This window comes from Gracilinanus agilis, chromosome 6 (genome assembly GCF_016433145.1).
Source record: "Gracilinanus agilis isolate LMUSP501 chromosome 6, AgileGrace, whole genome shotgun sequence".
NCBI classification, from domain to species: Eukaryota; Metazoa; Chordata; class Mammalia; order Didelphimorphia; family Didelphidae; genus Gracilinanus; species Gracilinanus agilis.
The window spans coordinates 119,799,488-119,825,539 of record NC_058135.1 but is presented as its reverse complement, the minus strand read 5'-3'; positions in this window follow the sequence as shown (position 1 = coordinate 119,825,539).

The window sequence follows — 26,052 nt, the reverse complement described above, 5'->3', positions numbered from 1 at the left end:
ATACTTTGAATTGATTTCAAGATGGAAGGTAAGGGTTAAAAAATAAAAAAAGTAATCAAGGTAGACCTCTAGCACGGTTGACAGGCATCCTGTGACAGACCCATGGGGAAAAAATGTACAAGAAGCACACATAATGGGCAACCCCAAATAAGTTGTAATTCGCATTTTGGTATAATAAAAAGAGCAAAAAGCATTGGTTTTGGAGGTGTCAGAATAATGTCAATGATGATAACAATTAGCATTTAGATAGCACCTACTATGTATGTGCCAAGCTTTACAATTATTATCTCATTTGATCCTCCTGATAACCCTGTGAGATAATTGTCATTATTATCCCCATTTTATAAATGACAAACTGAGGCAAACAACATGACTTGTTCAGAAACACACAGCTGGTAAATGTCCAAGGCCAAATGTGAACTCAATTCTTCCTGCCAAAAGGCCTGTTTCTCTATCTACTGTGCCACTCAGCCAACGTGGGTTCAGATTCTGCCTCTTACACTCACTACTTGGCATGTCACTGGGGAAATTCCTTCACCTCCTTTGACCTCAGTTTCCTCATCTGTATAGAAGAAGTTGAACCAGATGACTTCCAAGTTCCCTTTCTTAATCTTGGATACTCTATTCCTACAAAGGGAATATTACACATCCGTGAAATTACATAACCATTTAGTTGAAGCTGAAATCCCCAGACAGAAGTGTCTCTGGAGTGAGTCAGTCAATCAGTCAACCGATGGAGACTGATAATAGACTCAGCTGGTCTCAAAACAAACAAACTCACACAAATAACTCCCTTAATCCCTGATCCCACCATTACTGAATCTGTCCTCTGTAACGGATCCCAAACCCTCTACTTCTTCAAAGCCAAGCTCTTATTGTTTCCATAACATTGAGATAACAGGATTTAATTACCAAATTTATGTGCCACCAGCATGGTATAAATGCATTGGCCTGAAATTAAGCAGTTGCAGTTATTTTAGAAGGAAAAAAAAAGAAGAAATGCTGTATCAATAGAGAGACAGAGGACCCAGAGAGGACAGCTTTATTTACTTTATCTCTTTGCAAAAAGCAGTAAAGCCATTTCAAAGGGATTATTGGGTTTTAATGATCTAGGACATTAAAAGGTATTTCTCCCAGCAGCAATGACACTCTATCTCATGTAAAAGGGACAATAAATTCAAGAAATAATGACCCTTCTGACCAGCCCCACCCTACTCATTCACGGAGGAAGCCCAATCAGCCATCTCCAATGGAAAGTGGGCCATTGACTGGGAATATTTTTGGAGAATGCCCAATGAATAGACCTAGATTCATCAAGCTCATGAGTCAGCAATCTCTTTCGCTCTGAGCACTGCCACTGGGGCTAAGCAGTCCCCAAGAGTGCCAATGGCAGACCTGAGGCTCGGTGGGGGAGAAGGAAGAAAAAGAATAGGAATGGCCAATCCAGAGAAAAATAATAGGAGAGAAAAAAAGAGAATCCTCTACTCTCCCCAGATCCTAAAATGTAGGGTTGGACAGATCACCCAGTTTACTTTCTTCATTTTACATTTGAGGAAACTAAGCCTAGAGAGCTTAAGTTGTTCACACAAGGTCATGTAAGTTGTAAGTACTAGATCCAGGATTCAAACTCTTGTGTAATTCAGATCTCCCTCTGCCCCCTTAAAAGTATAACCAACAATTTAGCTCATCTACTCCTCAGCCTCCTATGGTACCTGACCATGACGTAGAGGTGGCCTTATGTTCTCAGCAGCTGTATCGGTGAAATACAAGCTTATCAAGTTGGAAAAGCTTCAAAAATAGACCACCCAAAGGGGAATAAGTGTTAAATTTAAGAATCAGCCTTGAGGAGCTCAGAGATCCTCTTCTCCCAAAGGCCGACCACAAAGTGATTGATTATTTTGGCTGTGGCAACTTTTGGAGTCTAGCTACTAATGTGGAGAATTTTCCACCTGTGTGGAGAGAGGGAGAACCTACACAGATGAAATTATGGCAGTTAGGGGACAGCTAGGTGGCTCAGTGGATTTAGAACCAGATCCAGAGAAAGAGAGGTTCTGAGTTCAGGACACTTCCTAGCTGTATGACCCTGAGCAAGTCACTTAACCCTCATTGCCTAACCCTTACCACTCTTCTGCCTTGGAACCAATATGTAGAATTGATTCTAAGAAAGATTCTAAGACAGAAGTTAAAGGTTAAAAAAAAAAGAAATTATAATTCTTCTGAAGTACCATGGGCTGCTTATTATTGATAAACCCACACCCTGATGCTAAGAGAGAGAGGTATAAGGACTGGGGTTTGAATGCAGAATTGAGTAATTGGTGAGTTGCCTCAAAGGTTCAAAAATCTAGACCTGAAAGAACCTCAGAAGTTATTCAAGTTCAACCCCTGATTTTTTTTTAACCCTTGCCTTCCATCTTGGACCCAATATTGTGTATTGGTTCCAAGGCAGAAAAACAGTAAGGGCTAAGGAATGAAGGTTAAGTGACTTGCCCAGTGTCACATAGTTAGGAAATGTTTAGGGTCAGTTTTGAACCCAGGATCTCCTGTCTCTAGGCCTGGTTCTCTATCCACTGAGCTACCCAGTTGCCTCTGCCCTTTATTTTATAAATGAAAGAACTGAGTCCCAGGAAGATTGTGGCTTGCATAGGTTACACAAGTAGTAAGTTGCCGAGATATCATTTTAAGGCAAATCATGATAGACTAGATTTGACTGCAAAATTAGGAGAGAAAGATATGTTGGAGACAGACTGTAGATGCCTCTAAGTACCCTTGCTTAAATGCTGCTCATATGTGTTTACATAGGAGGCTCTAATTCTTTCATGTACACATGCTGGGTCTCCGAAATGAATTTAAACTGTCTATCCCACACCCCTGGGCTCTGTTCTTTTCGTTATTTTCCTCCTGGTACAAGGTACAGTGTTTGCACGTCACAGTAGTAAAGGCTTGTTTGGGGGATGAATGATTGGCCATCAGCATCCCAGCTCCCTCTTCTCGAGGCTCTCTGTCTCTCCCTCCTGCTTCCCCCTCCACCTCCTCCTCTGTTGTACAAAGACCTGACTCATCGACAGGGAGTGGGTGAGCAGAAATAGAGAGAGAAGAATTGAAAAATAAGAACCCTAAGGGCAGTAACAATAAAAATTTAACTTGAAAATTGCCAGAGAACAGCTTGTCCCAGTTATTTATGTGCAAATCATATGTGAATATATGCAAAGATCTTCCCAATGACCTTAGGTGCTTGATGTGACTTGTGACCAAAGCCTAGTGGAGACCCTTGTACTAAGTGTAGCTTGTTTTTCCATCATGTCCAACTCTGTGACTACATTTGCAGTTTTCTTGGTAAGGATACTGGAGTGCTTTGCCATGTCCTTCTCCAGATCATTTTATAGATGAGGAAACTGAGTCCAAAAGGGATACCTGATTTGCCCAGGATCACTTAGCTATCAGGTGTCTGAGGCTAGACTTGAACTCAGGAAGATGAGTCTTCCTGACTCCAAGCATAGTGCTCTATGTTGTCCCTAAGTATAGCTAGACAAGACCTTTGTTCTGTGGCTCCAGGATAACTCTTACTTTCTTTAGCAGATGCTAAGAAAAAGAAAGCCATAGTCAGATACTCTGTTTGCCATCACTCTGCTCCTGTTCTCATATGACTAGGATTTAGACCTCAGAGGTCATGTAGAACAAACCTTTCATTTTAAAGAGGAGGAAATAGAGGCCAAGGGAAAAAGTGAAATGATTTGATTAAAGATTCAAACCTAGGTCTTCCTGACTCCCCACCCAGTGCTCCATCCACAATAGCATACTGCCTCTGCTTCCTTGAGTTATCACATAGGATTCCACAGATCCCTGGAAGCTCTGTTCCTCCAATTCCATTCATAGTCCTGGCATCTTCCCAGCTCCTCAGAAGATGGAAAATGTTTGTGACTTCTACTACATATTCACAGACCACCCTGAAATCTCATGTGCTTTCTGAGGAAGGTACCCAGATAGATGCAAGAGATACTGTAGAGGCTGAATCCACAAGACTTGGCAATTGATTCCATGAGAGTGGTGAATAGAAACAAGTCAATGATGTGATTATGGATGACTGGAAGAGTGATGAGACCTCAAAAGAGATGGTGAAGCTTAGAAATGGGTACAGATTTTAGGTGAAAGATATAGTGATCCCTCATTCTTTGGACTATACCATCATGCTTCAGTTGCCTCCTTACCCTGCCCTTTCTCTCACTGGTGAATTCTTGTCAGAACTTCTATGTAAGGGAAAAGTCCAGATCAACCATTCTTCATTCTCTAGATTTAAATGTCATGTCTTTGTATGAACCCTTCTCTTCTCTTCTACCCTTTTCAGCTTCCCTTTTATGCACTATTTCTCCCCATTAGAATGTAAGCTTCTTGAAGGCAGGAATTATCTTTTTATTTGTATTTGGGCCCCCAGTACATAACATCTGCCATATGATAAGTGTTGAATAAGTGGTTGTTGACTGACTGATTGAATCTATTGGCTCTAAAGCTTCTACAACACTGATCTCGGCCTCTGCCCTTTTGCTTCTGCCCTGGATGCCAATTGTACAACTTGATGAAGCTCATCTTTTTGTGGATTATGCGAGTTCCTTTTGTAAAAATCAACCTTGGGAGTTTCACCTTTTAATCCAGTGGTTGCCAAACTTTTTTGGCCTACCGCCCCCTTCCCTGAAAAAATATTACTTAGCCCCCTGGAAATTAATTTTTTTAATTTTAATAGCAATTAATAGGAAAGATAAATGCACCTGTGGCCATCACCACCTCCCTGGATCACTGCAGGACCCACCAGGGGGCAGTGGTGCCCACTTTGGGAATCACTGTTAATAGATGATGATTTAGAGGAGAACCCAATCTAAAACATAACTTGAAATGAAAGACAAGAAGAAAGATGGTAGAAGAAGCATTTGGGGGGGAGGAACAAATCTTTTCTGAGGAATATTCATATTATTATCATAGAATCATGGGATCCAAGAGTTGGGAGGGACCATACTTCTCTCCTGGGAAGGAACCACATTTCACAGATTTGGGAGGGACTATACTTCAATGACCACAGTTGGGTAAGAATTTCCTCTACAACATCACCTACTGATAGTCACCTGAAATTCACTTGAAACCCTACAGTGTAATGGAATTACCTACTTTACAAGACAGATCATTTATCTTTTGGATTGGGAAATTTTTTATTCTATCATTCCAAAATCTTTGTAATTTCTACTCAGTGTTCCTTGTTCTGTCCTCTGGGGCCAAGTAGAATGAGTCATTCATTCATTCATTAAACATACATTTATCAAGGATGATACTAGTTGCTTGGTGGTGGGGATAACAAAAAAGAAAAATAATTCCTGTCCACCAATAAGGAGCTTAAATTCCATTGAAGGAGGAGATAATATGAACACAGAAAAGTAAATAGGATATAGATACTAAATATCTCTTCTGAGGCGAGGAGAGGGTCTTGGCAACTAGAAGTATCAGACTAGGCTTCCTTTAAGAGGTCATATTTGAACTGAGTTGTGAAGGATGTAGAGAGTCTATGAGGCAAAGATGAAAAGAGAGTATATATTCCAGTCACTGAGCAAGGTGCAAAGACAAGAGACGAAATATTGTGTGTTAAGAATAGTAACTAGGCAGGTTTGAATGAAACTTAGAATGGATGGCGGAGAATAATGTGTTGGAAAATCTATAAAGGTTAGCTAGATTATGGAAAGCTCTAGGAAACGGGAGGAGTTCACATTTTATCATAGAGGCAAAAGAGAGCTCCTGGGGATTCTGGAGAAGGGTAGCATAATAGGAACAATGCTATAGGAGTATCAATTTAGCAGCTATGTAGTGAATGGCTGAGAGGAAGGAGAGACTTGAGGCAGGAAGACCAAGAACAGGCTATTCCAATAGTCTAGAAAAGGGATTAGGATGACTGAACAGGGGCAATAGCCAGGTGAGAGAAAAGAGGGAATAAATGCAAGAGATGCCATAGAAGTTGAATCAACAAGTCTTGACCCCTGATTCCAGGTGAATGGAATTGACTAGTCAATGATGACCCTAAGAATGTGATTATGAGTGACTGGAAGGTTGCTGCGTCCTCAACAGAAATAGTAAAGTTTGGAAGGGGGTTCAGTTTTAGGTAAAAGTTAATGAATTCTGTTTTAGATATGTTCAGTATTAGATGTTTTTGAGATATCCAGTTGTAGATTTCCAGTAGATAGTTGATGAAGGAGGCCTGGAGCTCAGAAGAGAAGCTAGAACTGTACATACGGGGTGTCCCAAGATTCATAGTACAATCTTAAGTATTTGTCACGTTAAACTGAACTAAGAATCTGACAGTCCTCTGTATAGAGCTAATACAGGAACCATGAGAGTTGATAAGATCCCAGTTGAGATAGAGATAAAGAAATCCCTCTCCAACACAGCAAATAATTGATGAAAGCTGTCATCTCCCACTGCGTTTTTTTTTTCCAGGCAAAGTGTCCATATTGGACAGGTAAAATTAGTTTTGCAACATGCTCAATGCTTGCACACGAGTGCTATCAGTACTTAAAATATTCAAATATCCAAGGGGGGAAAATTCCACCAAAATATCTTTCCTTCGTTGCCAGAAATTGATTGGCTAGAGCCTCATAAAAAAAACCCTGTCAACAAGTGGGTCAATGTTTGAAAGGAGAACTACAAAACCAACTCCATAGCATCCAAGTGAGACTGGTGATTGTGGGGTTGGGTGATGCCTACATAGTATGTATGCATGCATGTGTGTATGTGTATATGTGTGTTTTGTGTGTGAATGTGTATGCATGCATATATGGCAGCAGAAAGTGTTTGCCTCTGAGCCAGGAACACCTAGGTTCCAGTCCCTCCTCTGACACAGAGGGGTTGTGTGACACTGAACAAATCTCTTAGATCTCTGGGAAACCTTTCAATTTTTGAATATTTGTAAAATGCTTACCACAGTACCTGATATATAGCAAATACTTATTGCTGCTGTTGTTGAGTTATTTCAGTTGTGTCTGACTCCTTTGGGATTTTCCTGGCAAAGATACTGAAGTGTTTTATCTTTTCCTTCTCCAGTTTATTTTACAGATTGGGAAACTGAGACAAACAGGATTAAGTGACTTACCCAGGTTGAGACATCTAGTAAATGTCTGAGGTCAGATTTGAACTCATGAAAACAAGTTTTCCTGATTCCAAGTCCAGTTGCTCTATTCACTGTGCCACTCAGCTGGCCAAATAAATATTTATTCTTTTCCTTTAATATTCTTTCCCTTCCTGTTCCATAGGAGAAAAACTTAATGGATGAAATTGCGTGTCAAAGTATTTTTTGTTTAGATTATGCCATGCAGTTGGACAGTCAATCCATTGAATTGGTCCATCTGCAAATATCTGAGACAGGCAGGAGGCAGGGAGTCAAACATGGGTTTAAAAATGACTGGATAACACTGGCTCAAAGTGACACTTATCATAACTGGAGATAAACATTTATTATATTGTGCTGTAGAGGGAGGAAGGTGGGGAAATAGATTTTATGAGAGAAGAAGAAAGGGAAAAAAACACCCAGAAGAAAAGAAATTGGGAGACTAATAACTATGTTCTTGTCTGAATTTCAAGCATGAGTGACAATAAACAAATGGTGGAGTTTCCAGAGTTTGGGGAAAGGGGTGCCACTTACATCGTGGCAAGAGATTTAGATTATCCACTCAGAACAACTTTCTGACTTGACTGGAAATTCATTTTCATAGTGCTTTAAGGCTCACAAAGCAACTGAAGGCTGACAAATACCCCAACTGGAGAGAGGGCTGGTGCAAGCATTATTATCCCCATCTTATGGATGAAACGAAAACTCAAGGAGGAATCATGGCTCAGGTGACACGACCAGTTATGTGTTGGAAAAGGAGCTCCCTGCCCCATCTTGGAGCTTATTCCCTTTGGTACAGAACCCAAAACTTTTACCTAAGCTCCATGTTCTTTCCAATGCATCCCAATGGTAATGAGTCTCTCTCATTACCAAAAGAGATTAAAGAGTTGTTTTGTATTTGTATTTTTTTTTCTGGAGCTCTTAAGGAAAGGGTTATCTTGCTGAGATGATTTCCAGTGCAGACCTGCTTCCCAACAGGGAATGTTTTTAGGGCCTGATCTCTAGCTATTCCTTTTCCTTCTGCCTGTTACCTCTTCTTTGCCCACCTCATTCCCTTATCTATAACCTTTCAGGCCTAGAATTGTTAAAAGTTGGGAATTTTCAGCTTGCCAGATTACTGGAAAAATTTAGAGGTTACTTTAGTCCAATCTAATTTTGTCGGTGAAGAAAATGAGGTCCAGTTAGATGGGTTATGTCTTATCCATGATCCAGCAGGTAGTAAATAGCACCCAAAGGTTATTATTTCTAAATAATGTTCTATGACTTGAGCAAGGCCATACAGAATGGAATTTGAATCTGGCTGTTGAAGTCCACAGTGAGGCAGTTAGGTGGCTCAGTGAATAGAATGCCGCACGGGGAGTCAGGAAAGTTTTGAGTTCAAATCCAGCTTCAGACATTTACCAGCTGTATGACCCTAGGCAAATTATTTAACCTTTGTTTGCTTTAATCCTCTGGAGAAGGAAATGGAAAAACCAATCCAGTATCTTTGCCAAGAAAACCCCATAAACAATATTGGCTGGGGCCCACAGGGTCATGAAGAGTCAGGCATGACTGAACGCTCCGCTCTGTAGTATTCTTCTTCACTTGCCTTTTCTCTTTCCCTCGGACCCCTCTCTTCTCCCTCATTTTTGCCCTCTCTTTCTGTCTGACTTTTCCTTTGTCCCTCTGGACTCTCCCTTACCCTATTCTGACCTTTAGGAAAGGGTTCCTCATTGTCTCTTCCAAACTAAAAGGAGGAGAGGGCCAGCATTGGAAATCCTAGGTACCTACATAAAAGCCAGCTGCTGCTTTTCTCTGGTGATGTGCCCTGGGGCACTGTCATAAAAGCATGCACCAGGTTTTCACAAGTCCAGCAAAAAGACCTCCCTAAAAAGTTTCTTTAGAAAAACAATGAGGGTTGTGAGCTGTGTGGCAATCACCTCCCCTGAGCAAAACCACCAAGGCTCAATGACTTCTTAGGAAATTCAAATGCCCTTTGGAAGCCATAGACAGAATAGAGGCACTGAAACTCTAATTAGAGGTGAATTCGGTCCTCTTTGTTGAGTCTTTGGAAAGATGCAAATTGCATGCTCAGTAACAGGTTAAGGCAAGTCCAGCCTGCAAATGACCTAAAAAAACCAAGGTCTGACTCAACTAGCCCACTGCCATTGTCTGTTTTTGGTACACAGGAGGCCCTGAGCACTGAATGAATGAATGAATGAATGAGTGCACGAATGAATAGAATTCGTTATCATTCTCATGCTTAAATGGGATTGATGAGAATCACCACAATAATTGCATATATTTATAGAGGACTTGAAGGTTTATAGAAAGGCAGAAAGGGAGGAAAGAAGAAAAGAAAAGAAGGGAGGAAAAGTAGAAGGGAGGGAAGGAAAGAAGAATTTAAGAGCCTACTATGAGCTAGACACCATGCTAACTGCTTTACAAATATTATCTCCTTTATTAACTAGAAGGGATCCCAAAAGTTACTTACCCCTATTTGTTCAGGAATCCCTTCCACAATATCCAAAAGTGACTGTCCAGCTTTTCTCTGCAGAAAGGGACCCTGTTATCCATCCAAGGGTAACTCCTTTCTACTGTTATCTAGCTTTAATTGCAAGAAGGGTTGGAAGTTTTTCCTATATTAAAGTAAAATCAGGCTGTCTGAAATTTCTACCCATCACTTCTAGTACTGCCTGCTTTGGTCCCGCAGAATAAGTTGGCTCCTAGAAGTTACTTATCTCACAACAACCCTGTGAAATAAAGGGTAAAAATATTGTAATTCTCATTTACTGTCCTCAATTATTGTCCTCACTTTATAGAAAGAGAAGGGGCCTAAAGCTTGGAAAAGATTCTTGCTTACAGTGGCCCATGTCCCAGTCAGGATTTGAACTCACATCTACTGACTTCCAGACCTAGTGATCCTCTCACTTTATCATATTTCTTATGTCCCAGCCAGCTCAGAAATATGTCTCTATCAGTGAGATCCAGATCCATTTGGTAGGCAGGCACAAGGCATCAACCAAAAATGTTGAAGGATTTATCCCCCCAAAAGCCCTAGCTTCTCTTAGTAACCTGTTTTGCATCTCATATCCCTGAATCTAGCTAAGCCGATTGTGGGAAATCTATGCTTATTTTTATCTGGCCTACAGCAATTATTTCTAAAATGCTGACTTCTGACACAAGCACATTGAAAGTTCTAATGGCATTGTGAGTACATGCTATTAGCATCACTCCTTATTCAAACGTGTGGATGCTGGAGGAGGCAGTTGGTTAATGTTTGCATTGGCATGGCAACCGGGACTAATTTTTAAATCTTCTTTGTGGCTACTGATTATTGCTTTTTGCTTTTAGTAGGGCTTGAAATGGATTTGTTTCTGTGTATAAATGGCTTATGAGAGAGAAAAAGAATCAATCAGATATATCTGAATCCTTCTTCAACATAAAGGTAATATGATGAAGAGAGTACCTGACTTAGAACCAGAAAGGCCCAGCATGAATTTTTGCTTCTGTCACTTACTAGCTATATGACCCTGGTTAAGTCTTTTATTTGGTCCTAGGTTTCCTCAACTGTAAAATAAAAAATAATAGCTTACATCTCAATTTCAAAGTGTTGTTGTGAGACTCCAATGGGATCTTATATCAAAAAGTCTTTGCAAATTTTTAAATACTCTATAAATAGTTATTATTCTTATTATTTCTATTCTGCGTCTATATCACTGTTAGGATATAAGAATTTGGATATCTACCTGCCACTGTATAAAGCAGGACTTCTTTTTGGATTGAGGACTACAATGGTTTCTATGATTACCTCAAACAGCAGTCTTCTCCACCTAATATCTCCAATCCTAATCTCTTCTCTGAGCTCTAATCTGGAATTACCTACTGCCTGCTTAATATCTCTACCTCAAACTCAATATGTCCCAAAGAGAAATCATCATAGTCTGGCTCTCCTCCCAATTGTCCTTAATCTGTTAGTGATACTTCCATTTTCCCAGATATCTAGTCTTAAAACCTCAGAATCCCAGTATAAAGTGAGAGGAGGCTGGGCATGTAGTCAGAAAGCATAAAAGTTGGGGTTCAAATCTTCTCTCTTATACTGGTTATGTGACTTTGGGCAAACTAACTTGGCTGAGCCTTAGTTGAACTAGATGGTCTCTAACGTCCCTTCTAAGACTTTTATGAACTGATGCAAAGTGAAGTGAGCAGACCTAGGAGAACATTATACACAGTAACAAAAATAATGTATGATGATCGACTGCGAATGACTTAGCTTTTATCAGCAGTATTATTATCCAAGACAACTCCAAAGGACTCAAGAAGAAAAATGCTGCCTCCAGAGAAAGAACTGATGGAGTCTGAATGCAGAGTAAAGCATGCCGTTCCTTTGTTTTCTTCATCCTTTCTTTCTCTCTCCTTCCTTTCTTTGTGAAATGCATCTTCTTCTACAACATGACAAATATGGAAATATGTTTCGCATGATAGCACATGTATAGCCTAAATCAAATTAATTACTCTCTGGGGAGTGGGGAAAGAGAATTTGGACCTCAAAATGTTGGCAAATGAATGCTGAAAATTGTTTTGCATGTAATTAGAGAAAAACAAAATATTACTGAACTTACAAAAAATGAAATTCCTCCCAGCTTCAAAAGGATATTCCTGTGACCACAGACTCTTCTCACCCTGTCATATCCAATCAGTTGGTAAACCTTGTATTTCCCTCAGTAATGATCCTCACATCTATCTCCTCCCTAACACTCCCACAGTCACCACCCTAGTTCAGGTTTTCATCACTTCTGGTCTGGAATATAATCTTCTAATTTATCTCTATCTCAAGTCTTTCCAGTTTACTAACAAAAAAATGACCTTTTTGGAAAGCAATATGAACAATAATTGTGATAATATTAATTAAAAGAACAATGCCACCAATCAACAATCTTGGTCTAAGAAAAGAGTTGAGAAAATTCATTTCCTTCCTGGCTTTGCTGAGGTAGGTCACTAGGGATATGGAATATTGTATGAACTATGAGACATAGCTAATACATTGGTTAGTTTTGCTAACCTGTTTTTAATTCTATTCTTTGTTACAAGGAATGGTTTTTGGGAAATGAGAGAGGGAGATTTTTTTTTCATTTTTCTTATCCTTTTTTCTTATTACATGTAAAAACAATTTTAACATTCATTTTTTTAAATTTTGAGTTCCAAATTCTCTCCTTTCCTCCTTCCCCTCCCCACTCTTTAAGAATACAAGGTTATACATGTGCAGTCATGCAAAGCATATTTCCATATTAACCATATTGCAAAAGAAAATAACCAAAAAATTAACCTGAGAAAAATAAAATTAAAAGAGCATTCTTTGATCTGCATTCAGACTCCAAGAATTCTTTCTCTGGAGGTGGATAGTATTTTTCATCATAAATCCTTTGGAATTGTCTTGGATTTTTGTATTGCTGAGAAGAGCTAAGTCATTCACAATTAATCCATAACTGCTGTTACCTGTATACAATGTTCCCTGGCTCTGTTCACTTCACTTTGCATCAGTTCATATACATCTTCCTAAGTTTTTCTGAAAACATCCTGTTCATCATTTCTTATAGCTCAATCATATTCCATCATAATCATGTGCCACAATTTTCCAGTCATTCTCCAATTCATGGGCATGAGGAGGAGATATGGATTGGAAATGAAGTGCTACAAAAACAAAAGAGAACAATTTTTTAAAATCCTCCCACCTAAACTTCCTAATGCACAAATATGACTCTTTTGTTCCTTTGTTCAGTATTTCAGTGGTTCCTCATTGCCTGTATACTAAAAACACACTCTTTAACTTGGAATTGAAGGCTCCTTTCAATCTGGCTCCAACTTAACCTTTCTAATTGTATTTCACACACTCTAGGCTCCTGTCAAATGGACAGCTACTATATTTTCCTTGAACCTTGCACCGGTAGCCTCATCCCTGAGTGCACTCCTTCCCAAGTCTGTTTGGTGAGGTCCTTCACTTCCTTCAAAGTCCTTCAACCCTTTAGGTTCCACCTTTTCCATGAAGCTTTCTGAAAGTGAGTCAATTCCTCCTCAAGTTCGAATTTTGTCTTGACCTCTCCAAACGTAGAGGAATTGAATTTGAATCTTTTCTCATTGTTTGCTTTGAGTAAATCACCTGACATCTCAGCCTGAGTTTCTTCATCTATAAAATGAAAATAACAACTATTTTATTACAGAGTTATTATATACAAAGCTCTTTGTAAATCTTACTGTATTATACAAATGCTAACTGTTAGCAAAATGTTGAAGTAATAGTATTAGTAAATCCAGTCCTCTAGACTCTAGGCATGGAGATCTATCCACTGAGCCATACTTTTAAGTTTAAGCTGCATCGTTAACATTTTCTCCACTCCTTTCTTGGATCTAGACAATCAACAAACAATAAAGCAAGTCCTGATTTACAGTATGTGCCAAATCTGAGGAATAAATACTCATTCTGAAAGCCAACGGAGCTGGCTCGAGCAACGTCCCCCTTCCCATTAAGCTCTTTAAGAATAGAGTCTTCTTAAGTGGTAGAAATCCAGGAGAAAACATATGATTTATTTCTTGTTTATATTGGTATGTCATTTGGGGTTTTGATTTTAAAGACTACTCTATTACAAATATGAATAATATGGAAATAGGTTTGGAGTAATAATATGTGTATAACCCAGTGGAATTGCTGGAGGAGGGAGGGAAGAGATGAGGGAGACAGCAAGAATCATTTAACCATGAAAAAAAATGTTAAATTTTAAAAAAAAGAATAGGGGGATATGAGGGTAGGTAGGTGACTCACTGGACAGAGTGGAGTGGAGAGGGCCTAGGTTCAAAGCTGGCCTCAGACACTTTCTAGCTGTGTGACCCTGGGCAAGTCACTTAACCTTAATTGCCTAGCCCTTACCGCTCTTCTGCCTTGGAACCAATATTGAGTATTGATCCTAAGACAGAAAGTACAGTTAAAAAAATTTTTTTAAGATAGGAACAATACCATCTTTGCCTCTCCAATAACCAGCAAAGCATCTTACACATAATTGTTGCATAATATGTGTTTGTTTAAAAGAACTCAACTCTCTCTATTTTAAACTTCAGTGAATACCACCAGTTTTGGACATTATAGGACTTGATGAAAGAGATCTTTCTTACTCTGTGCGGAGACTTTTCATTTTTATAGACTTAAGCCATCCCCATTTACTTGACCTTTGTTTCCTTAAACTAAAGAATCACATTTTTTTCCGTCTTTCATTTTAGGAAAATCATCCCATCCTCAACTTAAATAAACTCTGGAAATGGGGTAAATATTTCCTCTCCTTCCTATCCCCTTTTAAATACTGTCTTTGAGAGAGAACTCTGAGTCTACTTTTTGGACAAATTCATCTGTAGTGTCCACACATAATTTCTAGCACCAAAAATACAATCATGACAAAGTCCTAAAAGCACAGAATTCTGCTGCTTTGGTGACCCTTTGGGTGCTGGTGATAATGTCAGAATATCACTGAACAACTCCCCAGAAGGAAAAGGAGGTAGAAAAGACAATACTCATCCAAAGGGAGAGTCCCAAACAAGAAACTTCTATTGGCAATGCCCTTAACTGAAACATTTATTTTACAGTTTTGATCAGGGATGTGGGGAGAGAATCAGAAATGAACCAAACAAAACCAGGAGAGAAATATCCAAAGTGAAATACTTGAGAGGAAATGTTGACTGAAAAATTATATAGAATTTAACTCAATTCTTCAGATTAATTGTGACAAGACCTTGTATGAAATTAATAAAATAAAGTCAGTTACACGAAAACTTTAAGATTTTTGCATCTCTGTTCATTAAGGAGATTGGCCTGTAGTTTTCTTTCTCTTTTTTTGGTCTGCCTGGCTTAGATATCAGTACCATATTTGTGTCATAAAAAGAATTTGGTAAGACTCCTTCTTTGCTTATTTTGTCAAACAGTTTGTAGAGTATTGGGATTAGTTGTTTTTGAAATGTTTGATAGAATTCACTTGTGAATCCATCTGGCCCTGGAGATTTTTTCCTGGGGATTTCATTGATGGCTTCTTCAATTTCTACAGGAAAACTTATAATCTAATAGGGTGCATAAAACACAATACAGGTATTATGACACATGACAGAATATAATGACTACACAAAAGAAAACCCCCCCAAAAATGTGTTGGGTGGATAGAGATCACAAATATTTGAAGGTACTAGGCAGAGCTATCACCAGGGTAGGGTGACTAGAGTTTTGCCCCAGAGTACCAAATTGGAGGTGATATTTAAAAAAATTATTTGTGATTAATTATTTTAAGGGATTTGAGGACTTTAAAATTTTATACTGTTTATATGTTGATAGCACTTGCACTATTTCTACAGTATAGAAATTACTAACCCCAGTGCCCACTGAGAAAAAAGTTAAAATAAGAAACTACCAGTTGGTATACTTCTCTCATGGCTAAACCTCAGGTAGGCTCCCTCACTACAACCTCTGTCTAACCCAGAAGTCCACCCTCCATTCAACTTCGTTAAAAATGTTAATTAAACTCTTAAGATCAAGCCAGAGTCTATTCTTACCTACCTTTGTATCTCCATTGAATAGTAGTCCTTGATCTATAGTAACAGCCTCATAAATGCTTCTTAATTGATTGATATTAACTCAGACGTGTTTGTAGAGGCAGCCAATAACCAGGTACCTTTCCTGCTTGGTGTACTGGCACCTCCCCATCAATTGAATTTGTCTGAATCACTTCTTTAATGTCATGAATCACAAAGTTGATTAGAGGCAGGGATTGCTGAAGTTAGCTGGAACCAACTGGCAAAGGATGACTGTTAAATTTTCTGAGCGAGAATTTACAACTCAAAAATCAACAAAAGCTACAAATCAGAGCTTGATTTATTGTCTAGACTAAAAAAAGTGTTAATAATTCAGATTACCCTTTAAAGTGTGTGCATTTTTTTTCTGGGAGGAAGAATTGTTAAACATTTCTTTTTACACCCATGATTTAGAGGGCACATTTCATGTTGCTTAGCTAGATACCATATTGTTCCTTAGGATGCTGGTTTAAGGAAAGGCTTTATGAAGTGGGTGGCACTTGAGTTAGGTATTAAAGTGTTGGAAGATTTGGAGCAAAGATAGGAAATAGGTGCTTCTGGGTCATTATGACTGAGAAGAACCAAGGGCCCAGGAGGTGAACATCAGGCAGCAGTTGTACTACAACAGTCATGAAACTGAAATCATATACAGAAAAGGCAATTTCTCTATTCTATTGAGTCTTCAGTTAGACACATTCTTAAAAGAGCCTTGGCTGTGAATCCAGCTGGGCTTTATGATGGGAGAAATGTAGACAATTTGGAGAGAGCAAAGCGAGAGGCAGATCTTCCTGAATCCAACTACAGATGCTATCTACTAGGCTGTGGAACTGAAATAGAATGCTAAAAGTAATTATGAGAGGTAATGATGAAGACCATGAGGAAATAATTGAGGAAAAAACCATATGAAATAATAATGAAAAGGGTAGGGGCAGCTAGGTGGCTCATTGGATAAAAAGTCAGACCTAGAGACACGAGCTCCTGGGTTCAAATCTGACCTCAGACACTTCCTAGCTGTCTGACCTGGGACAAGTCATTTAATTCCAGTTCCCTAGCTCTTTGCAATCTTGAGGAAAGGAAACAAAAGGGTACACACTAACCACGATTCTGTAAGAGGGCAAATGAATAGGAGTGAACGGTTAAGAAATTCTGACAGATGTAGAAAAAGAGAAATTTTAGTTGTTATGCCAAAAAAGTAGGATGGTGTGGTGGGTAGAGAGTCAGTGTCAGAGTTGAGAAAGTTTGAGCTTAATTCTTGTCTGTCAAAATTTCTTGAACCTGCTAAAATTTTATATATATATATATATATATNGGTGGCTCATTGGATAAAAAGTCAGACCTAGAGACACGAGCTCCTGGGTTCAAATCTGACCTCAGACACTTCCTAGCTGTCTGACCTGGGACAAGTCATTTAATTCCAGTTCCCTAGCTCTTTGCAATCTTGAGGAAAGGAAACAAAAGGGTACACACTAACCACGATTCTGTAAGAGGGCAAATGAATAGGAGTGAACGGTTAAGAAATTCTGACAGATGTAGAAAAAGAGAAATTTTAGTTGTTATGCCAAAAAAGTAGGATGGTGTGGTGGGTAGAGAGTCAGTGTCAGAGTTGAGAAAGTTTGAGCTTAATTCTTGTCTGTCAAAATTTCTTGAACCTGCTAAAATTATATATATATATATATATATATATATATATATATATATATATATATGTATATATATATATATACACATATATGTTGTGTGTGTGTGTTTTAAGTTATAGAGAAGGTACCAAAGTATATTGGTAAAGGAAGCTCCTCACCTGAATGTGAAATCACAAATCTTATTTTTTACAGCTATTTTCATGGGATGAATTTCATTTATTTGATATAATCAATCAACGAACACTAATTAAGCACCTACTATGTGAAAAGCCTAGAGAAGGAAATGGCAAACCACTCCAGTATCTTTGCCAAGAAAACCACTTAAACAGCACTACAGGGCCACAAAGATCCTCAGGCCGCTGAACACAATGTGGCAAGCACTCTGCTAGGTGAGAGGATACAAATACAAAGAAGGAAACAATCCCTCACTTCAAGGAACTTATATTCTAGTGGAGGAAACAACAACTAGAGATATTCCTATCTATGAGAAAATAAACACAAAAAGGTTCAAGGTAAGCTTAAATGTGAGACTATGTCTTTTATACCAGAAAGAATTCTGAATTTGGAATAAGAAATCCTGAGTTCAAATCACAGCTCTACTACTTACTACTTGTGTGACTTAGGTGGCAATCTCTTGAGGAGTCTCAGTTCCTCACTTATAAAATGAAAGGAATGGACTCAAAATGACCTCCCAAATCCTTTCCAATTTTAAATCTATGATTCAATCAGCAGCAGTTATATAGTAAAGTGGGCAACTACGTAACAGAGCGGTAGAAAGATTCCTGTGTCTACAGTCAGAATGACTCAATTTCTTTAGACCAAATCTAGCCTCAAACTCTTATTAACTGTGTGACCCTATGCAAGTCACTTAGCCCTCTTTGCCTCAGTTTCCTCATCTGTAAAATGAGCTGGAGAAGGAAATGGCCAACTGCTCTGTATCTTTGCCAAGAAAATCCCAAATGGGATCATGAAGAGTTGGACATGTCTGAAAAAAAAACTGAAAGTTACTTTAAATGCTTTAAAAACTCACAGGAGGGATGGTCAAGTAACCAAGAGGATTTTGTTTTGGGAACGAGGGGAGAAAAGATTAGAGGACAGCCTCATAAATGAATTTCGATACATGAAAGTTTATCATACAGAGAACAGTGGAGGGCTGGCAGGTTTTCACCTCCAGTGACAGTAAAAGAGACAAAAGAAAAATGTCCATAAATCAACACCAGAGGGATTTATGAGGAGGGCCCTAGCAGCAAGGTAGCTGATGAGTGGCATGGGTCATCCAGGGAGTATCTTTCCCAAATAGTTTTAATAATAGAATAAATAGCCACCTGGCCAGGACAGTTCAGGTCAGTGATTCTAATTAGTACCTACCTGCTCTCAGACAGCGTGTCTGAAAGAAAACGGGCAATGGGCCAAAAGGAAATTGAAATGCACTCTACCCCTCCTGTCTGCTCCCTTCTGCTTGGTTTTCATGGACTCCTGCAAGGACTCAGAACTGGCTTGGATTTGAAATAATTTCTGTAATGGGACGCTTTGTCTCTGAACACTCATGAATATGAAACTGATTTTTACCAGGTGAGTTTGGGGTCTGGTGATTCCAAAGACAATTAATCACTTATTAAGCACCTACTGTGTTCTAGGCTCTGTGCCAGCAGTTAGGGATACAAAGACCTTTTTTTTTTTTTTTTTAAAGGCAAATCAATCAAGGAAGCTGTTAAGTAAACATAACATCCAGACCTTGATATGTGCTTTGCTCTGTACTACCCCAACCCTTCTGAAGGGTTTGCATGGTTATAAAGAATAGACAGATTGTTGGGCTCCTTTCTAGAGAAAACTGTATGATAGCAGAGTGAGATCAGTAAAACATGCAAATTCTACCCTTATACAATTTAATCCAGCAGCGCCCCTGAGCACAGCCATTTCACTTTCCCTGAAACTGGACAAAAGCAGCAGATACAGCCATCAGAAGTTTCTGGAGAAACTCATTCCCTGCCATTTTCCTCTAGTTGGAAGTTATCAGGCAATTAGCAAGAGAGGAGGAGGAATTGTCTGCCAGCCCATGAATTACCTTTCTGCAGAGTTTGAAGAGGAGGAAAAAAGCAGAAAATGTTCGAACCAGCCACCCCCAAAATGTACTGATTCTCTTGGGAAACTACTTGGGGGAAAAATGTTCAAAGTGAGGTATAAATAGTGAGATTCCACTTTGTTCTTTTCTGCCTGCTCTAAAGAGCTGTCAATTTAGCTGCTATTGTGTTGCTGTAACCCACTCTAAGAAACACTTATGCCATGGGATAGCTAACAGTGGCCTGTTTTCAAGATGTAGCATTTTGGGGAGACATTCCATTTAAGAGTTTGTGCTTCATTTGGGATGGTATCCGAAAGGGAAGATTCCTGGCCCTCTGTAAATCCTAGAGGTCTTCCTACCTAGAGGCATACATGCAAAACTCACATTGTGAAGCCAATCAACTATGAGAAAAGTTGTGTTTTTTATAGAGGGATAACAGCTTGGAAAAGGAAATGAAAAACCACTCCAGTATCTTTGGCCCAGGAAACCCAAATGGGGACACCAAGAGCTAGACACATCCGAACAATAATAGAGAAGTAGGAACATGAAATGAAGTTTGGCATAAGGGAAAGAAAGCTGGTCAGCCTCATGAGAAGACCTGAGTTCACATCCAGGCTCTAGCATGTACTAATTGTAAGATCCCAGGCAAATCACTTAACCCTTTAATGCCTTAAGGCAACCCTCTAAGTCTTTAAGTTGGAAAGCAGGGTGCTAATTTACCTTGACGAAAGGAGTTCCCTTATTCACTAAGAGTTCTCTTTCCCAGTGAAATCACAGGTCTAGTAAAAACAAAAGAAAAACAAAAATCTGGAATGTGAAATCTGAATATGTACCCTAGAGACAGATAATATGGATGCAGAGAAAGGAGGAGCTCCAAATCAATAACTCAATCAATGAACATTTATTAAGTACCTCATGTTTGCCAGGCACTTTGTTAAGTGTTGGGGAAATAATAAGAAGCAAAATAGTCTTGGGAGGTTAAGAGACTTGCCCAGTTATATGAGAGATAGGTCTTGAACCAAGGTCTTTCTTGCTCTGAGGTCTATTCTTTATTCTCTACACTGGTATAATGGTAGTGAAAGTTGTTCTTAGTCCTTCATTTTCAAAGAGGACCAATGACATAATGGGGTGATGTCTTGACTGGCATAAATTGAATTGAGGCAGAGTTGCACAGAGTCATCAGCTTCACTCTCTCTTTTAGAGTCACTGAAGTGACATCCAGTGGATGACTAGGAATGGAGTGGATGTCCTTGGCATCTTCAATGTCTGACCAAGCTCTGAGCCCTTTACTGAACCTGCTTCAGCCACCTTCATGGTCAATGGAACAAATTGTTCCCATCTATATATTCTACTGGGGAAAGTCTTCACATGCTTGGAGTAGATGCCTCCCCAGTTCACCAACAGGTTTGTGGTCCATTGGTTATCCTCAACCCGGGTTATCCTCTCTGCTGAGATGGTTTATGGGTGTGGCTGCTGGGTGTGCTACAGCTTCTTGGAGTCACAGACGATGGACAGCACCGGAAGAAAACAGCCCTGAAAAGGGCTCATCAAGTCCTCACACCAGAGTTACTAGTTCTCTCAGAATACTCCATGTACTTCTGTAGTGAAAGTGACCTCTGAGGTTAGCTCCAGGTAAATCTGATTTATTACTGTTTGGTGGAACTGCACAAGTGATACAATTCCTATTTCTACCTTGTTTGGAGAAGTAAACCTGCTCACAGCTAATTAATTGATATGTAAGGCCAGTGCTGCCCAAATAAATCCTTTGATTCTTTTGAAAAGTAGGCTTTGGGAAAGAAAAGTAGTGCAGTTACTATGTAATGTAACTTTCAAAAAATAGATAAGCATGATATTTAGGATATTTTGAGGTAGAAACAAGAACAGCAGATGTACGCATAGCAGACAAAATGAGAAAAAGATGAAGATATTTCCTCTATCTGGAATTCAAGATGTTGTTTCTTTAAAAAGAAATTAGCAACGTAGCTCCCCCAAATGAAGAGAGGGAAGCTTCAGAGAAGAATGGGGAAGCAAGGATGGATCTTGTTTGATGTGTGAATGGCCAAGTGGGAGAAAATTAAAGGTCCCATTGTAATCTCAGATACAAAGGGGCAGTTTGGGCCTGGTAGCAAAAGGGAAGCAAAGGAGAATGTTTTTGAGAAGAGGGAAATAAGGCTTAAAGATTGGTTGGCATTTCTATGAGCATAGTTTATTGTGCATTTGGCTGGTCGCATCTGTATCCTGCCTTTGTTCTCTTTAGTATCCAGAACCACAAGGATATTTTATTGAATGTACCATGAAGCCATAGGCTCATCTGAATAAAATTTAAGATTAATGGGATAATCAATCTTTAAGGTGGAATTTGGGACCAATTTATCTTGGCCTCTCATTTTGCCATCTAAACTCGAACTGCTTTTTCTTTCTTCTCATTTTTCTTCCCTCTGCCCCAGTCATCCTCCTATTGCTAATTTTCCCCATTTGAAAACTCTGTCATCTCCATTGTCCTCCCCCCCCCCCCCCTAAACAGCCACTCGTTCATTCAATAAACATTTATTAAGTGCCTAATGCTCACAAGGCACTGAGCAAGGTTCTGGGGATATAAAAAGACCAAAAATTTTAAAAATCTCTAAGGGTTGAGGGGGTGGGGTGGGAGGTTAGGGAGAGAAAAGTCAGTTAAAAAATACCAGAGTTAAAAGGAAGCTCTAGACAAGGAATTCCAGAAATATGAGGACGCAGACAGCTCCAGATGCTTTTGAAATTGTAGGCAAACCCATTCAAATCAATTTACTATTTAGTAAGCACCAGAATGTGTAGCTCTACATCAAATTCACTTGTCCAAATCTCCCATTCTCTCCTTTACTCCGTCTATGTGGAAGAGGTAGCCCTTGAGGATACTAAGGCTAACTTCTCTATTTGTACAGGTGGTTCCTCTCCTATTTTCTCCAGCAGGTTTTTTTTTCCTTCAGGACCCCAAATCACTCCTCCTGGCTCTTAATTTTCTACCTTTACCAATCTATTTGCTCCTTTCCCTGCTGCCTACAAACATACCCATGTCTTCCCTTTCCTTTAAATACTCTTCACTTGACTATACCTTCTCCTCAAACTCTTTCTACTCTTTCCTTTCAAAGCAAAACTCCCAGAAAAAAGCAATCCACCCTCATTACCTCTGCTTTGTTCTCCTCTCCCCCATTTCCCACCTCCTCTGACCTATTCAAACTGCTCTCTACAAAGTCACCAATCTTTTAATTGCCAAATCAGTTGGTCTTTCCTCAAAACTTATCCTTCTTGACTTCAACAACATCTAATATGTTTGACTTCCTGGACAATTTCTTCCCTCTGGATTTTCATGACACTCTCCTGGCTCTCCTTCATTAACTCTAGTCTCTCCCTGTCTTTGTCTCTGTCTGTCTGTCTGTCTCTTCTTCTCTCGGTCTCTCTCGGTCTCTCAATCTTTGCTGGACATTCATCTATATCCTGCCCCTAAAATGTGGGTGTCCCCTAAAACTTTTTTCTGGACTCTATTCTCTCTCTCACACCTTTTTTTTAGCCCCTGGATGTAATGGATCCTCTTTGGGAAAAGGAATGACAAAAACAATAATAACAACTCTATATATAGTCTCTCTACTTATGTACTCATGAATTAAATGATCATGTCTATGCAATTCATATACATACATATATATGCATTACATGTACATACATACACATAAAAACACATGTGGTTATGTATACAGAGACATATGTACACACTGATGCAACTATATATAGGCATGCATATGTGTGTACACATATCCACACATACCTATATATACATATATATATATATTTACACGTGGTTATGTTTATAGATATACAAGGTGGAGAGGAGGGAGAGAGAGAGAGGGAGAGAGAGAAGGAGGGAAAGAAAGAGGGAGGTGTATGCATGTCTATCCTTCATATCAGTAGCTATCTAATAGACATTTCCTCTTAAATCCCTCTAGGCAAATCAAAGTCAACTTGTCCAAAACTCTTTGGACCAATATCCATCCCTCTTCCTAATTCCTCTATGTTGGCAGCCTCTGAGTTCAAGCTTTCCTTTTTAGTCTTATTACATATTACACCTATTCATGAACTTTTTGTTGCTGCCAGATGGGCCTCCTTGCTTTTTCCAGAAGATGATTTCTCATCTCCATACTGGTGCCTTAGTACAGTCTGTTCACCATGCCAGAATTCTTTCCTTCCTCATCTCTTAGAATCCTTAGTTTGCCTCCCAGCTTTCTTCTCCTCTCTGAGGCTTTTCAATTCAGCCACTATCCCCACTAATTACTTTATAGCCTCCTTATATCTGTGCTATATTAATTTGTTTCCTAAAAAACCTATCAGTTTTCCTTCTATCTTTGTATCTCTAGCACCCACCACAGTCGGGTACTCAGTAGATACTCAGTGAATGCTGGCACATTGATGGCAGAGCACTCTGCACTCTGCTAGGTCCTGGGGGTGGTAAGAGGTAAAGGAGCCACCTTCCTTGGTATTACATGTCTTATAATCTAGTAAGCAGATAATGCAAATACACATAATGATAGCATGCAATATATGATAAGTGAATTTGAAAGGTGGCCTCAAAAACTACAACACTGCAGTTCAAAAGGGAAGGTTGTTATCAACTAGGCAGTTAGGAAAAGGGTCATAGTCTTAGAATTGAAAGAGATTTTAAGAGCCTTTAAATAATACTTTTTCATTTTTCAAATAAGGAAACTGAGTCTGAGAGAGATTGAGTGACTTGACTAGGGTCAAAGAGAATCAATAACAGAATCAGGACTTGAACTCGGGTCTTCCTGCCTTCCAGGTCAGCTATCTATTTACCAGACCTTCTTGCTACCTCTAGAGATTTGGATTGGAAAAGAGGAATACTATTCAACAAGAGAATGAATATTTTATTGAGTGCCTGCTGTAGACAAGGTTCTCTGCTCGATGCTGGGGAAGAAAAGAAGAAGAAAAACAACAAAGCCTCTGTCTTTAAGGTACTTCACAATCTCTACCAGAGGAAATAAACCATTTTCAATGATTCTGTTAAGTGATCCTCCATCCATTCAGATCACAGCCCTTCTACAAGTTGGTAGAAAGCCTCTAGAAATCTTCTTGCCTAAACAAATGCATTATACTAGCTACTGTTTTATCCAAAGTGTCTAATAAATTATCTGCATATTTCTCCTAGGGACCTCATTATTTAAATGTTATTTCCATCAATAGAATGTATACTTCATAGGGGCAGCTAGTTGGCTCAGAGAGTCAGGCCTGGACATGAGAGGTCTTGAGTTCATATTTGACCTCTGATACTTCCTAGCTGGGTGACCCTAGGCAAGTCACTTAACCCCAAATTGCCTAGCCCTTAGCACTTTTCTGCCTTGGAATCAATAGTCTGGAATTGATATTCAACTTAGTATTGATTCCAAGACAGAAGGTAAGGGATTAAAAAAGAGCCATAGAGAAAATATACATAATAATTTGAGGAGGGAGGAAAAATATTAGTGATTAAGATGATTGGGGAATGGCACATAAGATGAACCTCAAAGAAAATGGCAAGGTGGAAGACGTGGGAGACACACATGGGAGACAGCCTGTACAAAGGGTTAAAAATAGGAAACAGAATCTGATGTAGGAGATATGGCGAGGAGGCCAGTTTGGCTTGAATGTAGGGTGTACAAACTGGAGTGCCAGACTAAATTTAGCTAACCGAGCCCTAGGATGACAGATGTACAGTCCATTACTAGGTCTATATGTGAAGCCTTTCCAGTTGGGTAGGACCTGCTTGCACCTGTGATCCCCTGACTTGGCATTTATAAATCTAGGTTCACCTTCAGGCTATCCTGAAGCTTTAGAGTAGGACTCCCACACAAATAACTCTAATTCCAGGGTGGACTATGGTAAATCCATAGGAAAGATAACAGAGTCCCTTGAAAAGCAGAGGGAGATTCCTCCCGTTGAGGAGGAGGGGGATCACTCGCTTCCTGGAAGTGACCCCTGAAGCTGGGCTTTGAAGGACTAGCAGGCTCAGAAGATATGAGGGTGGGGAGGGGAGGGTCTATTCTAAGCAGAAGTGTGTTGGAGGCAACTCAAACTGGCTCTGGTTAAATCTACAGTGTGGGCATTTGCACCTTCAAAATGAAGTCTTGACACTGTTTCATTGATTGTACTTAAGAAAGTGATGGAGAAAATGTGCATAATTCTGATTAAACTTAAAATTGTCAGGCAACCAGAAGTAAACATTTCCTGGCACATTCCAGGTCACAGAGGACATTGAAGTCCTTGGAGGTTAAGTGACTTAGCCAAAGTCACTCATCTCCTGAAGGATTTATTGAGCTCTAAAGGACAACTGCACACATCTAATGAAACAGGAAATACTGCACTTTCAGCTACTCTGCTTTATTTTCTGAAAATGAATTAAATCACTAGGTGGAATTGAGAGGGTTACAGCTCCACAGAATAGAATTTCTAAAAAAACAAATCCTTGGTTCCAAAGGATTCAACCAAGTAGCAGAAAACTCAGATTCCCTTGTGGTTGTTCATCTTTCATTTTCTTTTCTTTTTTTTTTAAACCTTTACCTTCCATCTTAGAATCAATCCTGTGTATTGGTTCTAAAGCAGAAGAGTGGTAAGTT